The sequence below is a fragment of the Panthera onca genome, chromosome C1, assembly GCF_046562875.1.
Source record: "Panthera onca isolate mPanOnc1 chromosome C1, mPanOnc1 haplotype 2, whole genome shotgun sequence".
Classification (NCBI taxonomy): Eukaryota; Metazoa; Chordata; class Mammalia; order Carnivora; family Felidae; genus Panthera; species Panthera onca.
Window position 1 is genome coordinate 57,068,120 of NC_138346.1, and position 25,036 is coordinate 57,093,155.

A 25,036-nucleotide genomic window follows, 5' to 3' on the forward strand; every position below is an offset into this window, starting at 1 on the left:
TTTCCCATAGGGCGGTGGAATTTATAAATCCATTTATTACGAGTTAGTTTAATGTGATCGAGCTCTCTAGCAATTGGTCGACTTTGGGGTGACTTTTGATGGGAAAGTAGCACTTCAGGGAAAATTGGCTGGTGGCATCAACCTTGCAAAGCAACACATTCGATCAGATTCAAATCTGAGCATTTTTTTTTTATGTTGGAAAGCTTTCTACTTGCATATTCCATTCACATCATGCTCTTCAAGAAATCTTCAACCGTGGGCACACTTGGGTTTTTAAGTCTGTACAGCAATTGTTGTCTTGGATGATAGCTTGTTTTGTAACCCTCTGGTAGCCACACGAGTGTGACAGTGATGAAATTAAAATTGTAATTACATTGTGCTCATATTGTTTGTTCGAGTGAGACTTAATGACTGAGTTCCCTTGAGCGAATTGCCAAATATGAGAACATTTCAAGTCTTAAAGCAAGGAAAAATACACTTTCTTGAACGGCTCTGGAAAGGCCACCTCTATTTACAAGTGTGGCTATAAAATAAACAATCTTCACCTTTAATTTACGTTCACTACCACACCAAGATGCTTAGGTGTTAAGAAAGGACTGTACGACGATGCATTTGCCAGACAAAAAGCTTTCCCCGTTATTAATGACTGGCGGTGCCCCAGTGTAATCAAAGGGCACAGCTGCGGTGATATACAGCAGTGACAAACCTCAGGATCTTTCCTTCTCGATGCTAACCTAACAGCTAGCAGCCAAGAACTTCAGCGCTGTATATCTACAAGATAAATAGCGCAAGATATGAATATACGTATTGCTTACAGTCTTGAAAAGTATTGTTATATCCCCCTCCACAATCATTCTAAATATGACGCCAGTGCATTTTTCACCATTTCAGTACAAAGCTTGTTGTTTGTAAATGGCAATAGTTTTCTAGTGGAGATTTAAAACCCTCCAACTGTCCCACTTACTGCAGGCTGATTTGAAAACTGGTGCCTATGCTGCAGATGGTGTCAGTAGAGCAGGTTTCCAGAGATTCATAACCCCTTTTACGTTGACAGGCAGCATCAAAAGAAGGAATCACTTCAGGAATATACTAGAAATCATTTTTATTTTTACTCCTCGATCATGCCAAGATGATCTAGAGGGAAAACTGAAAGTCACTCATGATATGAATTTGACATGAAGGAATCCGTAAGAGGAATTCACTGGTGTTTTTATTTCCAGCTACTAAGCCATTTTTTTTCCCTCTCTCTCCTGCTTTGAACTTGTGACCAGTAAGTGCCATATTTTGCTTTGCTAAGAGTTCAAGAAATGCATTTAATTGGGAGTTATGGCCAAGGTAAAACACAGACTAAATAACCAACTTGAAAAGAGGTTAGCTTTCTGCACTTACTCAGGTGTGAATTCCTGCGGAAAAATTCTATAATCACTGATCAGGTTTCCATTAAAAATAAAGTGAACAAAACCACTGAATGGACAAAGCAAGGTCTTTTCCCAGATCAATAGCAAAGACACGTCCATGCACACACAGAGGAAGTCAGTGCAGCTCCATGACCTTTTCATGAACTTTCTGGGAGACGGAAAGATCATTCAAAGGGCAGAGGTCAGCGTTCATGCTGGTCACAAACAAAAATCAGATTTAACCTCGTAATGAAGGATTCAGGGCTCTCACCTACTGATGCAAATCAAATACTAACATTGTATATTTTCTTACATTATCTACTGCAGAAGAAACTGCTTTTGTATTTGAAGCATATATTAACATTTATTTACCAGCTCATATTATTTTGCTATTTTTTATCAAGCATCACCAGATTGAAAACTGGAAGACCTCAGTCAAGATGGGAATCTTTAGCTCATGGAGAAGAACAGATGCTCAAGATGTCCTCTCTGGGTGCTCCCCCTCCCCCCCCCCCACGAGCTCCAGGGCACACAGCACAGAGGAAAGAGCAGCGTTCTCGAAATGCAAGATAACAGGGAGTTAAGAAGAGAGCTCCAGTTAGAAATAAATTGCATAGGTCATGAGGGGAAACCTGAGTGTTGCTACTCTGTGGACCCGACCCACCACACAAAGCTCTCAGTTTTTGCTCCAGAGACGTTCAGGGCAGAAGAGATAGCAGTGGGGATGACTAGGACTCTAGGGCATTTGACAAAAGAGCCATGTTTTCAGTAGCCCAGACTCAGGTCAGCATCACTGGGAAAACCCAAAACCGACATGGCTTCCTGGGTGGAAGGTGTCCACCCGAAAGTGCTAACCAGTAACTTTTCTTGCCGGTATTCTTCAACAAAGGAGAACCCAAATAGACCAAAGTCTTTCAGAATCAATTAGTGATAAGGCACTTTGGGGGGGGCTTTGAGAAATCAGGCAAGTATCAGAATATAGGAATCTTACTATTCAGAGAAAATGAGTATCTTAGCTATCAATCCAGAAGAAAAGGCATTTTCAGAGAAACCGATGCAACCACTACATGGCACAAAGGGCTTTGCATCTCTCTATGGACGGGGTGTGGTAGTTCAAGGTTAGAAAGTTCCAAAGCCTTTAATAAATGCACCTGTAACATATAGCAAAATCTGGGCACTATCTTGTATTCTAACATGTGTCCTAAAGACACATGCTATTCTTGCCTGTCCATTGTTATATTTTCCTGGGTACAGCATTTAATTTTCTTAATCAATTGACATATGACATAAGCAAATTTAAACACATCTGAAATCGATTTCTACCAGTAGTTTTTCTGTGAAACTTTAATTCTCAATACTTCGTGTTAAGTTGGAAATTAGCTCTTAGCAAAACAAGTTTATGTGAGCATGTGGGGAGTGGGATGGACCAGGGAGAGTGGATGCCTAATAAGCCTATAGAACTTGACATCTAGAGAAAATACTTGAGAGAGCATTCCAGCTTTCCCTCTTTGTCTTCCAGAAAAGAGACCAATGTTTGGTGATAGAGTATGTATGTGTGTGGGGGAGGAGGGTTGAGGGATGCCGACCAATCAGAACAGAGACAGGCCCTGACCAATCAGAATGAACTGTGGGTCTAGTGCTGCGGCAGGATCCCAAAACTCTGCCTTAAGTACCAGTTAAAATGCTTTGGCTGCTGAACCTGGGAGGGTGGAGGATATACTGGAGGGGACTGTTAGCTCAGGTAATAGATAACATACAGTATCAGACACAGAGAATCCTCTTAGACTTGGGAAAAAGATGGTGTTTGGTTAAATACCCATCTGCCTGGGTTAGAATCCTGACTCTACCACTTACAATATAAATACTCTTGGACAAATTAATTAACTTCTGTAGGCCTCGCTGTATTCGTCTGTGTAATGGGGATAATAATGGTAACCTCATAGGACCATATAGAGAATCACATAAAATGCTACACTAAATGCTTTATGTGCACTCTTCATCTACCCATAGTGACCCTCTTAGGTGGACAACCGTTTACTATCTGCATTTTACAGATGAAGAAATGGAGGTTTTGGAAGGCTGAAAAACTTGCCACCATCTCACATTTGGTAAGAGGTAGAAAAGGGACTCAATCCAGGAAGTCCTGCATGGAGCCCTGTGTCAACCTCACAGTCTGGCCCCAGAAACTATTCTATGTTGGCCTTAATGGCTCTGCTTAAATGGCCTCCCACTGAGAGCCATAGTATTTATTTAAAATAAATAAGCTGCTTATAAAAGGACTTAATGTAATGGATTTCTGCCTAGCTTTTTCCAGAGAGGCCAACGTGTCCAAGTTTACACAACTAATTAGTGGCAAAACTGCATTAAAGGTCCATCTTCTGGCCCTTAGTGCAGTGTTCTTTCTACCATACACGCAGCCGTGAATATAGCTTTCAAAACAGATTGTAAGACTGCTCTGTGAAGGACGGCATAGTGGATAAAAATGAGGACTCCTGAGTTAGACTGACTGAATTAGAATCCTGATTCAACTGATGTGTCTCTGTGCCTTATTTTGTTCATCTGGAAAATGGGTATGATAATATGATCTATTTCCTCAGGTCATTGTGAAGATTAAGTGAGGAATGCGTGTAGAAAGAACATTTAGAACAATGCCAGGGACTTTAAAACCACTCAATAAATGTTAGCTATTATTATTTTTTCATTCAAGCACATAGCCGCTATGTAATCAGATCAACAGCCAAATTTCAGAAACTTTGCCTTGCACTTTCCAGAAATATGCTGGGTCAAGAGGACTAAAGTGGGTACATGGTGGACTGAAGTACTAAATTAGAAGGATAAAGAGTTATTTAAAGTCTCCTGAAGAAGAATGGTTAAGCCTTAGTTCTGAAATCAGATAATACTTCAAAGAATCTTGGTAACATTATAGAGAAGGAGGTCTGAGAAAGTATTATAGTTGAAAAAGGAAAAAAATTAGAGGGGAACCCATGAAAGCATATCATACCCCAGTGACAGTAAATTTTACTAAGGGAAGGTTTAGGTTTGCAAGAATCCTGATATTATTCAGATCAGAAATAGAAAGCAAACTCAGCTAAATATAATTTATGTGAAACATTTTAAATGTCAATTTTTTAAAGGAAATATATTACGGAACATAATATAAATGTATATTGGAATGAATGAAGAATTATAATTAACCTGAAATAAATATTAAGTCCAATTTTGAGGGGAGAGGGCATAAAGATTTCAAAAATCTATTTCCCTTTCATCGACTTCCATAAAATTGTTTTAATTCTTCACAGAGCACAGTGAGCAAGTTTCTGCTTCTTCTCCCTTTTAATGTGTTCAACTTGGTTTTAAGCACGCATCAGAAAGCAGCTTACAATGAAAGCCTTTTGTCGTCTGTAGACAGAAATGTCAGAAGCTGAGCCCTGGCCAATACAAGGTATAAAAGAATTCCCCCTGATGCCATCTGTCCTTCAAGGTCAAGCCCTGCACAGCTGCATGCTCAGGATGGCCTAGGATCACCTGGGTAACCTCTGGGTGACGTTCGTATTTGAGATGGGACCTGAAATGGGGAAGAAAGAGGAGAAATAGCAACATGATACTTAACAGATTCTGGTCTGAGTGATCACACATTTGGCTTTCTGCAAGGCATAAATCTATTATCTTCAAAACTGGCCTGCTTGCATTGCTGGCATTCCTCCTAAGCAGCTGCAAATGATAAGCCTTACTCTACATAATTTTCTTCAAAGTACCTTAGCGATATGATTAACCATATAGATACATGTGATGGACCCTATTTTCCCCGTTTCAGTGTGGAAGGTCCAGAGATTTCAGTGACTCACTCCATTTTTTACTGACTCTACAATGAGTCCTGCAAAGCTGCCTCATTCTACAGAGATTCAGATTCCAATAATGAAACCGTATCTTAAAAAAATAATAATAAACTTCAAAAAAATTACACAACTGGACTATGCACTATAATCTACCATTCTATTTTTCCTCACGTGGGGATTTTTTTCCCCCTACAACATTGTGTTAAACAAAGTGGTTTCAACCAAGAGCTTCCGGACAAAGAAGTATGTTGGCACTGGTTTCTGGCAGTGCTTGAATAAGGTTAGCACCTATCAAGAACTAGGGGCCTTAGATAAAATTGCTCTCAGGGCTTTGGGGTAAAGAAAAAATTTTAAACCAAATGGAGCCCTCCTTTCCCAATCTATTAAACAATCCTAGAATCAGAATCATGTAATTTAGAGGGGTCTATGGTAATGTGCCGAAGCCGATGTGTGACTGGTGGCAGAGTCAGCTGGTCCTATCTCCTCCCACTTTGGTAGCATCAAATTAGGCATGGCACTTTTACACTTCGAACACTGTGAAAATGCTTCTTCCTCCTACGTTCCCAGGAGCTGGTTGCTATGTATTTATCAAGTACCATGGGTTTAACAGGGCCATGGATTCAGCCCTGGACCCTAAAGCTGGAGAAGGTTATTTCTGTGGACACCAATCATTAGATATTTGAATAGTATCTGTTATGCTCATGCCTTAAATAGATAGGAATGGATGATATGATACCAAGGAGGAAAAATTCAAATGATTATGCTTGTTAATCTAGTTTTTTTCTTAAAAAAAGGTTTTTTTAATTTATTAAATATAAAAACTACTATTAGGGAGGATAAATTGATCCTCACGTGGTGATGACTGACAACTAGGATTTTGTAGAAGTGTGGAAAAGTTGAGAGTAATGAATCTTCTGAAAACAACTTTTATAATCAAACTAAAAATATCTCTGTATGTGTGTTTGTTCCTTTTTCCTTCTAAAGAAAAAATTTTCCTCATACATTAAAAAAACAACAAGAATCTTCTCATATGTTTTACATTAATGAAACAATTTCCTCTCTGAAAAAAAAAGATTGTTAAATAAAGTGGATTTAACTTTGACTCATCATTAGCTCTGTCTCCTCCCCTGTTCTGGCATTCTTGACTTTTAGTACTATACATCCTTCCAGGAGAGTCTAGTAGTAAAATCATGGAGGGAGTTTAGCTTTTATTGATTCTGAAAGAACAATATAACAAGATACTGACAATAATAAACAGATACAAAGTTGTTTCAGCCTGGAAACAATTGCAGCCATATAACCCTTGGTGGCCTCTTTTATATGAACTGTTATTTTTCTCTCCACAATGACTAACACGGGAACTATCATCCATCCAATCCAGCAGGTTCTATTTGCTCAGGAAATGGTTAAACTACTACAGGTCAGCCCTGCAGCCTCATGGAAATGCTTTGATTTGTCTCCCACACAAAACCAATTTGAGTCATTTATTTTACTAACAACTCCCCACAGAATCAAGACACTGCACAAAGTCCCCTTTTAAGAAAAATTTACCCTCACAAAATGTGACTTTGCCAAGAAAGTTTCCTCTGGAAAAGGCACAGATTTCATGCACTTTCATGAAGTGGCTATAGAGCTTATACTTAACATTAAGGATTTGCACAATTCCTTAATTTGGCAATTTCTCACAGGAGGCTCACAATTCCAATCTAGTTTGATTTGATGCTGTTTCTGACATGTAAAATAAAGATTTGACTCAGAAATTATCCAGGGTAAACAATTCAAATGTGATATTACTCCAAGTGCTCCTAGCCTCAGAACAGGAGGATGTGGGTCCCTGACCCTTGTCTTGTGGTTATCCAGTCAGTCAGCAAATAAATATCCAGTGTCCTCTGGATGCATAATATCATAATAGGTGGTTGTATGAGCTATTCTAGTTCAAACACTGCAAATATTTCTATATCCTATCTTCCAAAACAGACTCTCCGAGGGAAAGAAATCAAACAGTTAAAAATATACGTCTCAAGTAACAACTCCTTTTCCAAAATGGGTGATTCATAATTGAGTCAGCTTCTCCCTGATGGAAGGTCACCGTAGGAGCAGCCAAGAGGGAGGGTGACTTTCTCCTGTGACGCCTCAGGGTCATCCTGCAGCTAACAAGCCACAGGCTTCATACATACACCTAAGTGAACAAGATTTGGGGTGATGGCTGAAGAAAAGAAGAAGAAACGGAAAAGAGAAAGAGGAATAAGAAATTCCTTTGAGAGAAAATAAAAATCTCTTTTGTATTCCAATTTCAAAGTGAACTAAGTTTCACACATGACGCTCTCAAACTGTAAGGCTTAAGAACACCAGCCTGCATCAAGTCGTTAACCTTTTAGGACCTACTCAAAGCAATGTAGTGTGACTTTATTAATGAATGCTTTAATGTGGTCTATAAAAGCTAACAAACACAGACACTTGCTATGATTCATCAAATTTAATACTCCATCAAACCTTTCAGTTTAAAAACCAATGCTTTTTTTTTTTTAAATACCCAATCCTCAAAATGGGAGTCCTGTGTTCCAATTAAATTTAATGCATCAAAAAATAAAAACCATAAGAACTTAATACTGGTCAAAATTTTTGAATAAACAATAAAAGAAATAAATGCTGTGCAACATTAATTAATAAGTCCAGAATATATTTTATTGAAACCATAGACAACCAAGAGAAGTAGCTCTTGAGAACAGATTTGCTGTTTAAGGGACACATTGTCTGCTGTGTTGTCTCTTGCTAGGAGGCAAAAGACCCCATTGTAAAACAGCTGGGCTTCTTGCTTCAGGCAAATGCAAATTCTACAGTCGAAGAACTTAAATAGAAACTTGTAGAATTTTTGCACTATTGTACTCAATGACTTTTATATTTTGGAAACCCATACTTATGTGCTTGACTTTGTAAAATCCCTTCTTTGTAATTTCAATATACACATATTCTCATTGATGTTTTATAAACCGCGCTACAAAAGAACAGCTCACCTTGCCTGTATTCAGTGTCCATCTGCAAGAGTTCTTGGATGAAGTTTTCAAAATGTCAGTTTGCTTTAAAGACACCTTCTTATGGTTTTGTTTTTGAATGTTTGTGTGTTGTGGCATTTATCAGAAGATAAATGGAGAGGAGAACTTTGGTGGTCTCACTTGATTTTGTGTTCAAAATCTAGGTTATGGCCAATGCCTGATGTGTACCAAAATTTAATACAGTTCCAGGAAAACACTGTCCCAGGTCCTGAGAACCCTTTGTGGACAAAGAAAGGGGCCTATAAACTGTGTCATCAGGACCATCTGCCATGTCATCAAAAAAAAAAAAAAATCCAAGTGGATTATTATCTTTTTCTCTTTAGATCATCCTGTAGATGTCTTAAGTGCTTTGCAAACTTTATTCCTCTTTATCCGGTTGTCAGATAGGTTATCTCTCATTTTACTAATGAAGTATCAGACATGGTGAAGTTAACTGATGAGCTAAGACTCCAACAAAACTAAATCAAGAGGCTACTGACATCAGGATCTTTCCATCATTCAGAATGCCACTTCTTACCTCCTGGGACAGAGAATGCCAAGTTATGTGAATTCTACCCAGTTCAGTTAATTTCTCTTAAACACACTGCACACAGTGCAAAGTTCTTAAGCACACTCCAGAAAAGAAAAAAAAAATGTGAATGCTCTTTAGATTTTTTTTAATGCAAGCATAGAATCTACAAGATAGTTTAAATGATATGGGAAGTGAAAAACTACTATGTTGCTGCTACAAAATGTGAATAATTCACTCACATTATCTGAGATTTGTGTGGCAGACTGACTCATGAATCATAGAGTAACCATTAAAAAATGACAAAAAGTAGGTCAATTTTTAAATTTCAGCTATATGTCAATCTATCTTAGAAATAAGTGAGAAGGCTACATTTTTAGTGAGAATTAGACTCATATACAGGGAAAAAATTTGGTATGATTCAAAACCACAGAAATTATATTTAGCCAGGACTTTTAAAGATGTACTTCCAACCATTCACCTTAGGGATGAGTAGGCTAAATTCTGACAGGTTAGACAACTTAACTTCTTTAATCCTAATTAGGGTCACAGTTGACATGGTCAAGTTCATCTGTATCATTTCAACTATAAATTGGGCCTCAGTAAGGAGAAAAGTTTCTACTAGCTATATTCTGAGTTCCCGTCTAACTATAATGTCCAACTAGTCATTACCTCTTATCAGAGAATATCCAGGTCCCCTGTTTCCCATTTGATGCTCTATTCATCCTTATTTCATTTTTTGAACATTGGGAGACACATGAAGAATGATGTGTAAGGTACATCACAAGCCACATTATTGTGAACTCTTGGGTTTATTGGTGGGGATTGTGGGTAGAAGGGTCAAGGTCATCCTAGAAATATAGATCGTGGCTTTGAGATCTTTCCAGGAAACAAGAGGGCCAAGGACTGGTCTAAAGGAGCGGCCACTGGATGGTGCTGTAGAGCGTGGTGACAGTCAGGTGAGAGAGAGCCTGGCTGACTGCGTGGTGGCCCTGGCTGGGAGGCAAGTGCCCACACTCAGTCTCCCACTTGTCTTGGGTGACCCTTACCATTCCAGCTCCAGCCATACCTGCAGATCTTAGTCGCCACAGATGCAGCCAGGATGTGACTTTTTTGGCTGCAGATAGAAAACTAGGCAGCCACTCTTGGCCAGGAACATGGTGGTGGAGACGGATAACAGTCGTAGAAGACTCTGCTTCAGGGGTCGACTGAGCATGTTCTCAAGGCAGTGGGTGCCTCACAGAAAGTGCTGTAACATGCTGCATTAGGAATTAGCAACCCAAAGAACTAGAGTTCCTTTAATTTCACCCTCATTTAATACAGCACTGTGCTGAGTCCTGCAGACTCTACAATGAGCAAAAACCCAACAAGGTCACTATAGTCTGGTCACATGTCTTTACTGGTCAAAGCTGCCTCATATAATAAACTCATTCAGAGTGGATTTCAGCACAGCATCAGACTCTTTTAGGAGTGTTTTGTCATGAGCTCATCTCTGCTCAACTCCCCAGAACTGTCTATCCCCTTTGACCTCTGTGTCCAGCAATAGTGAAATAGTAACTGTTCTCCAAAACCTCCACAATCCCCCTCATCTGTACATCTTTGCACTTACTTTTCTTTCTCACTAAAATTATCTTCCCACTAACTCTTTCATTATTAATTCCTTTGACTCTCTTCTTAGATAGCCAGGAATCTTTGTCTTTTCCTCCAACACCATCTCAAACTGACCTGGGCCCCCATCGTGTCTTGCCATGGCACCAGGTACCTCTCCTATCAGAGCTTTAAATTGCCTTTTGCTTGGCTGTCACTTCCACTGGGTTCTAATGGATAGACATTACCCATAAGGATAATGTCCCTGCATAGTTCCTATTATTTTATATACCAGCACCAGCATGGGTTCTGGCCACAAGGTCCAAAGGTAAACTGCATTTCAATTTAATTGGTTTCCTTTGTAATTCTATTTTTTGGAATGATCTTAAAAACATTACTTTAAGAAGGCATCTTTAGGTTTCATCTGGCTGTTGAAGGAGTCTGTGGCATAAGAAATTTTTAAATTTTTTTAATGTTTATTTATTTTTGAGAGAGAGACAGAGTGTGAGTGGGGAAGGGGCAGAGAGAGAGAGGGAGACACAGAATCCAAAGCAGGCTCCAGGCTCTGAGCTGTCAGCACAGAGCCTGACGCAGGACTCAAACTCACAAACTGTGAGATTATGACCTGAGCTGAAGTCAGTCGCTGAACCAACTGAGCCACCCAGGCGCCCTTGTAGCATAAGAAATTTTAAGAACTTCTGCTGAATGCTCAATAAGTGTATGATGAATGATTAGTTGGACAGTTAAATGGATGAAAGAAAATAAATTAAATGAAAGAAAATTCCCTATGATCCAGCAAAGAAAGAAGGCTCCAGGTCTGGGAGTTGTGAGAACTTGCTGCCCATGAACATATTTTTATTCCACAAGATGGACCTTTTCTTCATGAAATTTTAGAAAAGGTTCAAAGTTTATTGAATACCCAATACATTTGTGGCCTGTGGAAAACTCTCCATTGCCTACACTACCACTAATCCCCTCCCCTTTCTTCCACGCTAGCAAAGCTTATCTACTATAATAGTGCTAAACCAGCCCAATATTCCTTTGTGGTTAGTTCTGGCCATGGCCCAGCTCTAGACAATAAGATGTAAGGGGAAGTCTCTAGGAGTTTCTGGAAAATAAGTCCTTCTTTGGCAGTGATCTTGGAGAGAAGCTTTCTTACCACCCTACCTTTGAGCATAGCTTTGTGAAGGTGTACAGTCTAGAAGTATGGTGGCCATTGTATGTCAAAGAGGCAATAAATTTGAGGATGAGACAAAAACATGCTAAGGATGGCAGATTGAAGCGGAGGAGGAACCTGGGTCCTCACTAAAAGGATTATCATTAAATCATTCATGGCAGCACCCTATCCCAAACATTTTTATTTATAAGATTGTTAAATATCATTATTATTGAGCCCATTTTTTGCTGGGTCTCCTATGACTCAATGTCTTCCCATCTCATACAGCAACACAACCTACTGACAAATGTGGCTGCCATAAGGATTAGGGCTGCAGACCTTAACTAGCTAAGCACATCATTCTTTGTTTTCAGACATCAGTTAGTATTTCCCCCTGCAAAGATCAGATTCATCCAATAATTATTTTAGCCCTAAAATACACCAGAAAGAAAAAAGGAGCATTGGTTCTCTAGTAGGGAAATGACTTCATGATCCTATAATCACCATCACCAGCAGACCTTGCTGAAACATTTCTATGTACCTAACTCTCCTGTGTCCTGACCTAACATGCCAGGCCTGGACTGAAAACAGCATACAGAAGAGGCTAAGTTCTGCTCTGAAATTAGAAACTGCTTTGATTCACACCAGCTCCAGGCATCACTTTCCCCAGTTCCAGCCCATCTCCTCCTGTACCTCCTGACATCGCTCACTTTCTAATTCTCTCTGGGGATTGACACACCTTTCCAATGGACTGTAAGCTCTTTTGAAGTCAGGGACAGTATCCAGGGGTTATTGTATCCTCCTTCAGTATCCAAGCGGGGAGTCAATAAATGTTTATTTTATGATACTTTATAAAAGGTTTAGGCCTACAGGCATACTTCGTGTATATTGGGGGTTCAGTTCCAGACCACCACAATAAAGTGACTATTGCAATAAACTGAATCAAAAGAATTTTTTTGGTTTCCCAGTGCAAATAAAAGTTATGTTTACACTATACTGTAGTCTATCAAGTGAGGAATAGCATTATAACTAAAAAAAAAAAAAGGCATGTGCATACCTTAATTTAAGAATATTACTAAAAAGTGCTAACTATCATCTGAGTTTTCAGCAAGCTGTAATCTTTTTGCTGGTGGAGGGTCTTGCCTGAATGGTGACAGCTGCTCACTGGTCAGGGTGGTGGTTGCTGAAGGCAGGGGTGGCTATGGCAATTTCTTAAAATAGTATTCCTATTTTAAAATAGGAAACTTTATTAGTTTGCTACATCGATTGACTCTTCATTTCATTTGAATACTTAGAAGCCATTGTAGGATTACTAATTGGCCTAATTTCAACATTGTTGTGTTTCAAAGAATAGGAAAACCCAAGGGGAAGGAGACAGGGGAATGGCTGGTCAGCAGAGCAGTCAGAACACACACAGCATGTATCTACTAAATATACTGTCTCATCCTGATCACAGATCACCACAACAAACATAATAATAGCGAAAGATTTTGAAATATTGCAAGAATTACCAAAATGTGACACAGAAACATGAAGTGAGAAAATGCTGTTGGAAAAATGGCGCCAATAGACTTGCTTGACACAAGGTTCCCACAAACCTTCAATTCATAAAAATAAGAAAAATAAAACAGTATCTGGGAAGCACAATAAAGTGAAGCACAATAATATGAGGTATGCCTATATTCATGAGAGTTGAGAGTATATAACATGATCCCTGCAGAGAAAGCACATGTATAAAGAGATACTTATGATGCCAAGCAGTGTGCACTCTAACAGCTGCATGAAGGAGAAAGTCAAGGTCCCTTGGGTCTGAGATGGGAGAGGAAGCCTCTATAGAAGAGCTGCACCTCAAACTAGTCCTGAAAGTGGATAAGACTTAGACAAGAAGAGGAATGAAAGGACCCACCAGGCGGGTCACACAGGGTGAGCAATGACTGAGGCAGAAGGACTCGCAGGAGAGTGAAAGATGGATGTAAAGAAAGTAGGAATAAAATGGGAGAGGCAGTTTGATATTAGACGGTGGAGAGCCTTTATTGTAAGCTCAGGCGTTTAGGCTTCATATTATATAGGGAGCCATTGAAAGTTGTGGGAGAGAGCTACAATTATGTGCCTTGCAGATGCCATTTACCATACATCTTGCTGTGAAATCTGAGTCATTCATTGATGACAATGTCAGAGACTCTACTGTCAGTCAGGAGATTATTAGATAGTGGAATTATCTGGTGAACAGGTTGTATAGGACAGACTCAAAAGCCTTCCTATTTATGAACTGTTGCTTCCTGATAACAATCATACTTGATTTGAAGGAAGGTCCTTCTATCACATTCCCAGAGACATGTTACAATTATCATCTTTTATTCTTCATTTTTGACCTCAAGGGCAGAGGCCTATAATAATCCTACACCTCACTTTATAGCACATCGCCACATTATTCCCACAAGGCCCATCTCTCATTTCATCATTTTCTCCTCCTCACCCCAGAACCCTCATCACCATTTCTCTCGTCCCCACAGAGGCATTCTGATGTTGTTAATATGTGCATGTATCTTTGTAGATCTAGTGTTGTTTTGTACTTAACAAATTTGAATTTGTTTTTTAAAATTTGGACAAATGGCATTACACTTTACATCTCATTTTCTCTTACTTGTTCACTCAAAATTTTTGCTTTTAAAATGTATCCATGTGGCATTATCAAAATATTGCATGTCTAAAAAAATATTGCATATCTAAACATTGAATATACTGCCTCTGTTCACTGCATACTTTTCCATAGAATGCAACTGCCCCACTTACTTATTTATTGTCTTATGAAGGGCATACATGTTAGTTCCAACTCCAAATTACCACAAACAGTGCTAAAAAGACATCTTTGTGTGTTATCCCTTTGTGAAAATGTCTCTGGGATGTGTCCAGAAGTGGGCTTGGTGAAGCAGGATGACTATATAATTTATTGTCTTTCCTAAGAGGAACATTTTGGGAAGTAAAGGGGGCACTAGTACTATATTATGCCCAAACCTCAGGTCTTCCCTGCCTTCCTGCTAAGTGGGACCTCTTGTCATCTTTGCCTTAATTCCATTAAGATTGTCAGATTGCTTTCTAAAATGATCATACTCCTTTACTCTTCTCCCAACAATCAAAGAGTTCCCATAACCCCATAACTTGTAAACACCTGGCATTATGCAACTTTCCAGTTGTGACATTCTAATGTGTCTGAAATGGTCTGTGTTGTTCCATGACCAGAGAACCTGAGTACCCCTTCTGGTACCAGTTCACCACTTGAGCTTCTTCTCCTGTGAACTACCCCATCATATCCCTTACGTATTTTTCTTTGAGGTTTCCTGTCTTTTTTTCTTGTCAATGTGCAAGAGTTCTTTGTATATTCTATGTAATAATCCAATGTCATTTTTTTAAGAGATAGTTTCAAGCATTGCAAATTCTTCTCCCAGTCTGTCAGCTGTCCATTAACATTGTTTATGAAGCTTATGGTGTACAGTTGCCAAGGTCACCATTTTCTCTTAAAAAATAAAAAGACACTATTATCTTCTTCTCCAGGTTCTGGCTGACTCTCTAGCTCTTTGCATATTCTCTATAAAACAACAGCAAGATCGATAGGAAACACGAAACATGGCCTAGGATATAAGACATTTGGGCCTGCAGAATGGGGTAATAAAGCTGAAAAGGACCTTGGACATCACCTAGTTCAAACCCCTCACAACATTCCAACTCACAAAAGAACAAGTGCCTTGACTGAGGGCTAAAAGCACAGGTCTCCTGCCTGATTCCAGGCTGGCTCTTCTTTGCACATCAGACACACTGTGAAAGTGTCTGTTATTCCAGCCGTTCCTTATTGACATTCCTTATGTCAGGACTGACTCACCCTTCCATTTCCCATCCTGTAGAGTGAGTCCTGTTTTTGTTTCACGGTGGACTTCTTACCCAAGGCTTGGGGCACTAAAAGGCTAAAATGATTTCACTTTAGGATCTCATTATTATCAGCACATGTTTATTTCCTGCATTTTCAACATTTTCAAAGTAAAGCAAAAGACCTCACCTTGCTGTGGGCAGCATGTCTGAAAAGAGCTCACCAAACCTCCTGAGTCCAATGCCAACAAAACTCGGCTCCATGGCTTCCCCTGTTTCATATTCACACGATGCAAAACACATGGGACAAATTTATGTCACTGCAATTTGCCTGGCAGCCTGCATTTAAATCACCAAGGTTTGCAGCTCCACGTTTTAGGGTGTCGTTTGCAGTCCTGTAGCCAAGAGCTCTGAAGGAACAAGCACACATGAAGGCTTGTTAGCCAGCCGGATGTGATGGGGCTCTCCTGGCAGACTAATTAGTATGCTGCAGCGTATCTGCATATCTCTCAAATAGACATTGTTTGTGTCTTTCCTCAGTGACAGGGGAGACTGTTCAGTAGGACACCTTACCTTTTAATATGCAGGGTTTGTTAGAAGAACAGCTCAATTCATATTTCCCTGGTTTGATGGTAAGTGAACAGCAGTGGCAATATTAATCTGTAGTAACCTGTCAGTGAACTCTACAGCTAATATGATGTAGTTATGATTTTACCATCAATCAGGACTGAACAGGCTCTGGGCAATCCTTACAGCACAGCCTCAAAAAATCTAATTGTGCAAAAGCTTCATTGGTTTCCAACATTTCTTTTTTATCTGTCACAGGCTTTAGGCCTAGTACACAACCTTTTATTATTGGCCTTATTGCATTAGCTTGTTGGACAAAGGAGAAAAGGCTAAAGCAGAGGGTTCCCCTGCATTCCATCATTTGTTTGCATGCAGGATTTTATTTGACAGTCTCATATTGTTTTAGATGTAGATAAAAATTATTAGGACATATGGCATCATGTGAACTTTTGAACTGCCAATTGCCAATGTGTTCTAAAGGACTAGAGGCATTTAACAATTCTGACCTACCTACAGAGGCGGAGATGCCACATGGACGAGCCAATGAGGTCTCCCAGGGAATTGCATTTAGAGTCAACATAACCTTGCATGTCTTCCTTGACCAGTTTTTATGCGGGGGAAGAGTAAAATCACTCAGAGGTGGAACATTCGCAACTGAGATGATCTTTAGCCAAAATTAAGGCTGACTCTTTGTGATATGATGATAAGCAGTTCACTTTCTCCGAGAACCTGCACACACAGTATGAAGTAGCATGGAGCCACATGGCCTCCGTTCATATGCAGAACATTTCTCCCAGTGTCTGGGACACAGTCAGATTCTATTCCAATGAAAGCATGTGCATAAAACACAAATCCACATCAAAGTAGCTCCAGCTCTTGAGTCTACAGGGTTGGAAGGGACTGTAAGACTTAAAACATATAAAAACATTTACGAAGATGAACTATTAACTTTATCCATTTAGGCATTTTAATCTTTTGCATCTTAAATGCGACTGAGCCTTTTGGAACTGGGAAATTGCTAATCAGCATGTTGGGTAAATGTTTCTATTTTAAAATGTGCACACTTAGAAATAACAGCTGGCCATAAAGTACATATTTATGTTTGTGATTTAATGTATCACAAACTTTATATTTTATTTCATTTAGCTTCACAAAGAGACCACACTATTTTTTGCAAGCATTATATAATTTCCACAACAGCTTTACGAGTCAAGACACACATATGACAATAAATCAGATATGTATACAATGCCTGAATTTTTCAAATTTGAAATGACTTTTAATAAAAAAAATAAGGATTATATCCATTTCTTACACTGTTCTGACTTATTTAAAGATTCAGTTGAAAATTCCTATTCATTAATCAAGAAAAATCTGCATAGAATTATAGTGATTGTCTTTTGAAACACTGCACCCTTGCTTCAAAGGAAACATATTGAGTAAAGGCACATCAACAGCACAGCTGAGTGTTAACTCTTCACAAACCAGCGTGCACATTGTCCGCAACCTAATAAAAACATCTACACAAAATGAGGAAATGGCTGTGACATCCTGCAATAAGCATGCAGGAACGCGCCTTGGAACCACCGAGGCGGCTGCTGGAGCAGAGAGACAAAAACAGGATGTGAAAATTATTGCAGGAGTGGTGGTGATTTTGAGAGTTCTCTGGCTACCTCTCCATCATTGGTGAGATTTGCTTGTTTTAAAAAAAACAATTCTTTTCTCTAGAAGACTCTTCTCAAATACCTAAATCTAAATGATCTTTTAGACCACCTGAAAACATTTCAGCTTTGACAGACCTCTTGGAAATTTACAGCTCCTCATGTAACCATTCCTTACAATGTGGTCTGCATACCCGGTAGCAGGAGTTTTTGTCAATGCAGGAAAATGTTTGCATCTGTCAGAACAAGTTTATTTCCATAGTATCATAGGTATAAAGTGGGGAAGAGTACTAGATCCTATTGCGTTGTTATTAACAAGCAAAACATGACAAAGAACATTCTCATGAGCAGGTTCAAAGTCTGAAAACCAGAAAAGATCCCCAAACTGAGTAATTACCCCCTAATAAGAAATCAATGTCTAACCCAGACATTGCTGAACACTCAGACAACTTTTTAAATTAAAAGGCACGTACAGAGGCATAGCTACTACATACACGCAATATTCATGACAAATACCAGTGACAGTGGAAAATCCTCTGCAAAAGCAAAAAGTGCTAAGCAAATGAAAAGTACCATTTCACCAACATTCTCCTTGGGTGAGCTGGAAAAAGGATCACTGGATTCATCTCATTAATGTCTCAATAAGTGTATATTGAGAAAATATGTCTTTCAAAAGAATTCACTGAAAACAAGGGCAAAAGGTTTATTGATGAGAATGGGAGGTAAAGACATGCGTCAGAAGGATGGTGAACTTCCTTAAAAAAGACTATCTGGGGCGCCTGGGTGGTTCAGTCAGTTAAGCATAAGACTTCAGTTCAGGAGTTCAGGTCATGATCTCATGGTTTGTGAGTTTGAGCCCCACGTCGGGCTCTGTGCAGACAACTCAGAGCCAGGAGCCTGCTTCGGATTCTGGTCTCCCTCTCTCTTTGCCCCTCCCCTGCCTTCACATACTCTATCTCTCTCTCAAAAATAAATAAACATTTTTTAAAAAATTAAAAAGACTATCTGGCCATAGTGACAGGTAAAGTTACAGAGTTCTGGGGGAAGAAGAGGGAAAAGCTGATGAATTTTAATTCACCACATATTAATTAACTAAAATTGGAACATAGATAATAAACATTACTATGCAAATTGTTTATATTTATATTTTCAAACATTCATCTCTACACATATATGTTACATATAAATGTAAAATATACCTTCTCATGCTGTTATAGTTTTTTAAATAAAATGTCTATTAATGTACATCTTAGGTACATATAATTTTGGCCAGGTCTGTCCTCATTGAGAATATTTCCTAGACCCCAGATAATTTAATAAAGTTTCATATAATTTATGCTTTTTTCAAAAAAACTGTAGTCTTGTTTGGAGGGTATAAAGAACAATAATTATTCTGGAAATCTACTGAGCATGGAAAGAACTGAAAAATATAAAAGTCATAATGGCAAAATGTGTGAAGTTCAGCAACCAACGAGAGGGAAACACAATTATAAGCTTAGTTGGTCAGAATACAAAAAAGCTAATAAAAAAATACAATACAAAGATTAATTTCAAAATTATTAGAAAAACATCAAGTAGTACATGAATCATTGAGGTAGGATTAGTCAGCTCCTCTTGTATTTTGCAGCAGAAAAAAGAGGAAATGAAATTCAAATCCAATCACATTTACTTGCATTCTTTTTTGGTTGACATTATGTTTAGATTAAGGCTGTAGGTCAAATGAAATATATGCTGTGGGTCAAATGAAGTATTTGGTTAAACCATATGAAACTGCCATTTTGTAGGTCAAAATTGGTTGACCTTTAGCAATTCCATGTGGTTCATGTATCTTAACACATGTTGTAATGTAGATAATTACAGATAGTTTTTGAAGTCAAATGGGCATGTTTGGATGTCATCTTAGTTCTACCACTTGATTATCTATGAACCCTTAGGCAAGTTACATGCTTTTACCTCTCCTGTAGTATCCTCACCTAGGTAAAGGGCACTGTGGTGTCTACTCTTAGAGTGTTGTGTAGATTAGATGAGTAATCCACATACAGTTCTTCATATAGGGCTTTGTCCCCACCTAATGAAAGTAGTTCCCCAAAGGTCTGTATCAAAGTCAATAGTTTATAAATGAGAAAGGAGGGACCCTAAGGTTTTACTGAATCTTCTGAGATGCTCCACGATTTCAAGTGTTCTGGGCTTCTGGGCACCTTCCAGAGAAGCCACACCTAACACAAGCCAGCTGTCCATATAGGTGAGGGCATCCCACCAAAACGTCTGCTTTGAATCAATGTCAGCTTCATCTTTGAAAGATATCCTGAATCTTGTTTCCACACCTCACTCTGCCAGGGACAGTAGAATTTAAAATCACCAGGAAAACACGGAGAATAATTCTTTGAAATTCAATAGCTATGAAATTGGAAAGTGGAGTGGGTGGGGAGCTTATGTCAAGCCCCTCACATTTCATACGCAATTTAATAACTCCTCAATGCCTGATGGTATTAATCCCACTGGCCTTACATATTTGGGTTAATTTCCTTTGAGGTAAGCTTTTTCACACCCCATCCAACCAGAGAAGCAAGTGCTTATCAAACTCTGGAGGATGCTGGTGGGTGGTTTCTTCTCAGTGGAGTCCTCGTCTCCAACACCCAGTGTGCTCTTCCTACATAAGCCTTCAGAGTGAATTCCATTGCCTATCAGCTTTCTGGAGGAAGGACACAGAGCCCTGAAAGTACATCTAACAATTAACAATAAGCTTGTGGCTCTGACGAATGATTTCCATGTAATATTTCACTTCATTCTCACAGGTCTACGGGAGTTATCACTTCCATTTAGAAATGAGGAAACAACTTCAGCCTTACCAAAGTCACACTACTAAGTACCAGAGAATTCCAGAGTTGGACTTCTCTGTTATTATACCCTGATTCTTCAGAAAATCAAGAACAGCCTAAGAATAGGCATGCTATAGAGGGTTTTTCTTCCTTATGAGTAGAATTTCTATATCAAATAATCAGCTAAAGACGACTACTTTTCCTCATCACATCCTCCAGCTCATTCCCATTATCCCTCAAAATGGGCCAACATCACCCTGCCTTCCATTAATGACTAAAGGGTGGTCCTCTCCTATATGATTCCCAGTGTTTTACCTTTAAAGGGAACCCCTTCAATGAACTGATGCATTGTTTTCAGTCTTAGCTTCTCACTGGGTGTCTTTCAACTCCAGCACCAGTCCTCCATATCACGGGTTTTTCTGGTGTTAAAAATATCAGATTTTTCCCATTGCATCTTTAGAATCTGTGCAAGCCCAGGATCCCTGGCACAAATCAATATTCTACGTTAAAGAAGTGCAGGAATGAGCCAATAGAATTAGCAGAGTAATTTACTGTGCCTCGGCTACAGCTGGTAGGGACCACAGAGGGAAGCAAGCAGATGTTTGTTTGATAATGGCAGTTTCCTCCAGTGGTCAGAGCCCAATACCCATACTCTGTTAACAGTCTGTCCGGCTTAACAAAAAGGGGTAAGGGAGATCTTGAGAACTTGAGCTTCCTCAGTTTGTAATGCCAATTGAGTTCTCCTTCTACTATTTCATTGCATTGTTCTGTATTTTTCATGGTTATAATATGGAATAATATCACATGAAGGTTTAGATTTGTGGTGGTGAAAAAAGAAAAGGGTTTGGATGCAGACAGGTTAGAAACTGTTATTGGGATCACAATTTCCTATAATTGTAAGAATTTCCTATAGTTAAAGTGTTCAGGAAATCTTGGCCAATGATACCCCACTACAAGCTTGATAGAAAATAAAATGGCAGCAAAAAGCACATGGAAGAACATGTGGGTTTTCCTCTGTTTCTTTGCAATGTAGTAGTTTACAGAAGTTTTGTTTTCTTTTTTCAAAAAACAATGAATAAACTTGTAACAATAAAACATAGAGTCAAGGAAAACCCTGTTTCCTTTGGATTAATTTCTATCTTTACATTCATGCCCAACCTCCTGGGAGGGAGATCAAAACTTCAAGGGTAGCAATGCCCTCTTTTGAGAGGCCACTGAGGAGACGACCATACATACACTATGAACCTACAGTAAGTCTTGGTTTCTGCTTTTGTTTTTCTTTTGGATCTTATCTATACCTTGAAATGTTTAATCTGTCAAAAGTATTCAGCCAAGATATATTTTCTGAAGCTTACTATGGCAAAATTCTGAGTCAAGGTCACAGAAGAGATAATGTCATAAATGAGAGTAGAATAAAGTTACAAATATTAACAATATAGGGAGATTGACACAAACTTTAGGGGATGAAGCCAAAAGAGGGTGTTTAAAAGAGGAAATGATGAGACAACATTATTTTTAAAAGGCCACTTCTGCCTGAAATCTTAGTGGAACTTACCCCGCCAGAGATATGGTGAGGGAAAGGTGAAGGAAATAGCAGGCGCAGAAGCACAGACTTGGTGAAGAATGAAATTCTTGCAGTGAGAGAACAGAAAAAAAGTCGCTTGGGCTGGACAAGCCCAAAGATAAGCCTGGAAGAGAAAAGAGCCTAAAGCTTGGAACACTTTGAATGCCAAGCTCTACCATATAGATATTATGTGGTAGACTACACCCTGAGGGGTGTCCCACCATTGAGGGGATCTGAGCACAGTCTGTCCAGTCCGTTCTGTAATTCAAGAAGGTCATTGATCATCAATGCGTAGGTTGAATTTGTGGGTACAGTTTAACAGGAAGTTAGGGGATAATGGAGGCATGAATGAAGATGGTAACATGAAATGAAATGGAAGTTAAACTAAGGATTTGGTGTTAAGGGGCTAGAAAATGCAGAACTTCCCAGATAATTGGGTGATGTGGTTGGAGGGTGGTAGTTAAGGAGGAAGGAAGGGCCAGGGGCAACTGAGGTTTCAAACCTTGGGAACTGGGTGCCATTAAAAAAATCCAGACCACAGAGAAAAGGAACTGATGGGAAACTCTGTGGAGTATCTCAGCACATCAAATGCTTTTCATGCAGCATTTTATCCCATAGTCACAATTTTTATTAGAAACTATATTATTTCCACTTTATTCCTGAGGAAACTAGGACTCCAGTAATAACCAATTTGCCCAAAGTCACATAGACAGCATGTGAAAGAGTGAGGGTTTGAAGTCAATTCTGTCTGGCTCCAAAGTTTATACTCTATTCCAGAGATTTTCCATCTGTGCTCTAAAGAATTCTAGAAATCCTCGGAGGCTCCTTGGGATCTCCTGAAGGAGCATGAAGGAGGTTACACCTCTGGGGTCCCTTCTTGGCTTTAACCTAGCTTAAGATTTCCTTTAGCAAAAGAGTTTTCCTACTAGCAAAACCAGCATGTCCTTTTTCATCTCAAAAGAGGAGAAGGGCTTGTTTTTGGACACACTGGATTTAAGAAGCGAACGGGACAGGTGAAGTTGTCCAAATGTTAAATATGAAGAACTGAGCTTAGAAATGAAGATACAGATTAAGGAGAGTGTGTATGGAGCGAATCAGTGCAATGGGTTCCCTCGTTCCATGCTGGTATTAGCAATACCAGCTTTCTAGTATAAGTAATCACATTCTTACATTTCTAATATTAGTAATCACATCCAACTGTCATGTGCTAAAGTGGCTAGAGGTTCCTAGTTTCTCTGTGATGCTGGATGCTGCTCTCTTGAGGTATGCTCTACATACCTCTGCTCCCACCAGTTGGGTATCCAATTTATCAAGAGCACTTGGATTTATTCCCAAACCATTTTTTGCCAGTTGCATCTGTTTTTTTTATCGTTCATAATTTTATTAAACAATATGTAAACCAATGCAATATGAATGCAAAAGGAAATGAAGTTTTTTCTTAAAAAACTGGTTGAATTATTTGGATAGAATAGACAAGTTTCTTTGCCTTCAAATGAAATGGAAATGAGATTATTGTTCAATATTGCAGAAAACCATAAAAATCTAGACAGATCCTGGGCTCAGATGGATTTTCCAATGTCTTTAAATTCTTACAGCACCAAGACTGGAAGTTGTAGATGATGTATTATTATTATTATTATTATTATTACTATAGCTTATACTATAAGAATGTTGAGTTGGCCTTCAAGCATCAGACCTTGGCCCTACATTGAAAGAGTGAGGAAATTAAGGTATATTTGTAATTTTAAGTGAAAATAAAATGTTACATGTGTTTGTATGTATCACTTTTATGATGCCTATTTAAAAGACTTGTTTATTAACCTACAACTACTAGTTCTGAGCAAGTAGAATAAGAATGTGTCTACCATGTATTTCTAGCCCCTGAACAGAAAGGGGATTTTTACCACTTGAGCACAGGTCAATCACTTGACTCTTCTGATCCTTAGGTCAAACCAACTAGAAAATTTGGCAAGGAACAAAGAAATTGTTGCACTGGGCTGAAACGTCCTACAACCCACCAATATGAGAGAGGGCAGGAGTGAGAGTTTAGATTTTAAATGACTTAATTATGATTTCCACTTGGAAAATTATGTGGAAAGACTTTCTTCTCATTTCAAATATATGTAAGCTCACTTATTACTAATAGGCACAATTCTGCCAGTCTCCATAGTGACATAAAATAGGATTCCAGGCTGGGCTAGCAGGGAATGGACTGCTGCGAAGACATTTTTAACTGTGTATGCAAGGTCAGATTTTACTTTGCTGCCCTGGAGAAATACGAGGAGCTGCAGCAAACAGAAGGAGAGGCCACGCCGCTCCCCAGCAGCTGCTGCATCGTGACCCGGAAGCCCTGAGCGCTCAGCACCAGCCACGAGGCCTGTGTCTCTAATTGGCACTGCAGCCAGTTAAGTCTCCTCCCTTTGTGTGCCCTAGGCTGCCAGAGCTAGAGAGAGAGAGAGAGACGAGAGAGAGGGAGAGAGAGAGCAAATCATATGTGTGTGTGGTGTGTGATCACCTGCTTCCCTTCTCTTGTTGCCATGGGTTACGGAGCCCAGAGCTGGAGAGTGGGGCCAAGCACTTGGGGTGGAAATAACTGCGTCAGCCTCTGAAAAAAAGAAACTAGAAATAGGGAGCAGGGAAACAATGAGCAAAAGAACAAAAATCAACATCCCAAGGCAGCCTGACTGTCAGCAAGGAAGCCAGGCACCCGAAACGAAAGCAGTCCTTCATAAATCTAGATCCCACCGGACACATTGGTCCAAACACTGAGGAAGAGAACAGAACAAATGCAAATGTCTACAGCAATACTATGCCTCCACCGCCTTGGGCCTTAGGTACGGGTCTAGGACCCACCTTGGAGAGAAACAAAGTCTGTTAAGAGTTAAGGCAACAGCTGTCAGGGAGCCCATGCTCTGCACAGCATTATGGAGTACGAGGCACTGAGTGGAGAGACACACGAACAGGAAGGAGGCTGTGACCTTGGGGAGGCCACTATTTAATTAGGCATCTTAAGTCTGTACGTCAGGC

The 25,036-nt window shown here is 39.4% G+C and overlaps 1 long non-coding RNA gene across 1 annotated transcript in view; it reads right to left on the reverse strand.

Annotated features, from left to right (window-relative positions):
* Window positions 1–4,729: 4,729 nt before the first annotated feature.
* Window positions 4,730–25,036, reverse strand: part of LOC132671270 (uncharacterized) — a 93,294-nt gene continuing 72,987 nt past the window's right edge. Inside the window, exons 3-5 of the long non-coding RNA XR_009607024.2 lie at window positions 16,476–16,847; window positions 15,589–15,808; window positions 4,730–4,962 (exon numbers count right to left, since the gene is read on the reverse strand). This is a non-coding gene — a long non-coding RNA (uncharacterized LOC132671270). The remainder of the gene's footprint in view (window positions 4,963–15,588; window positions 15,809–16,475; window positions 16,848–25,036) is intronic.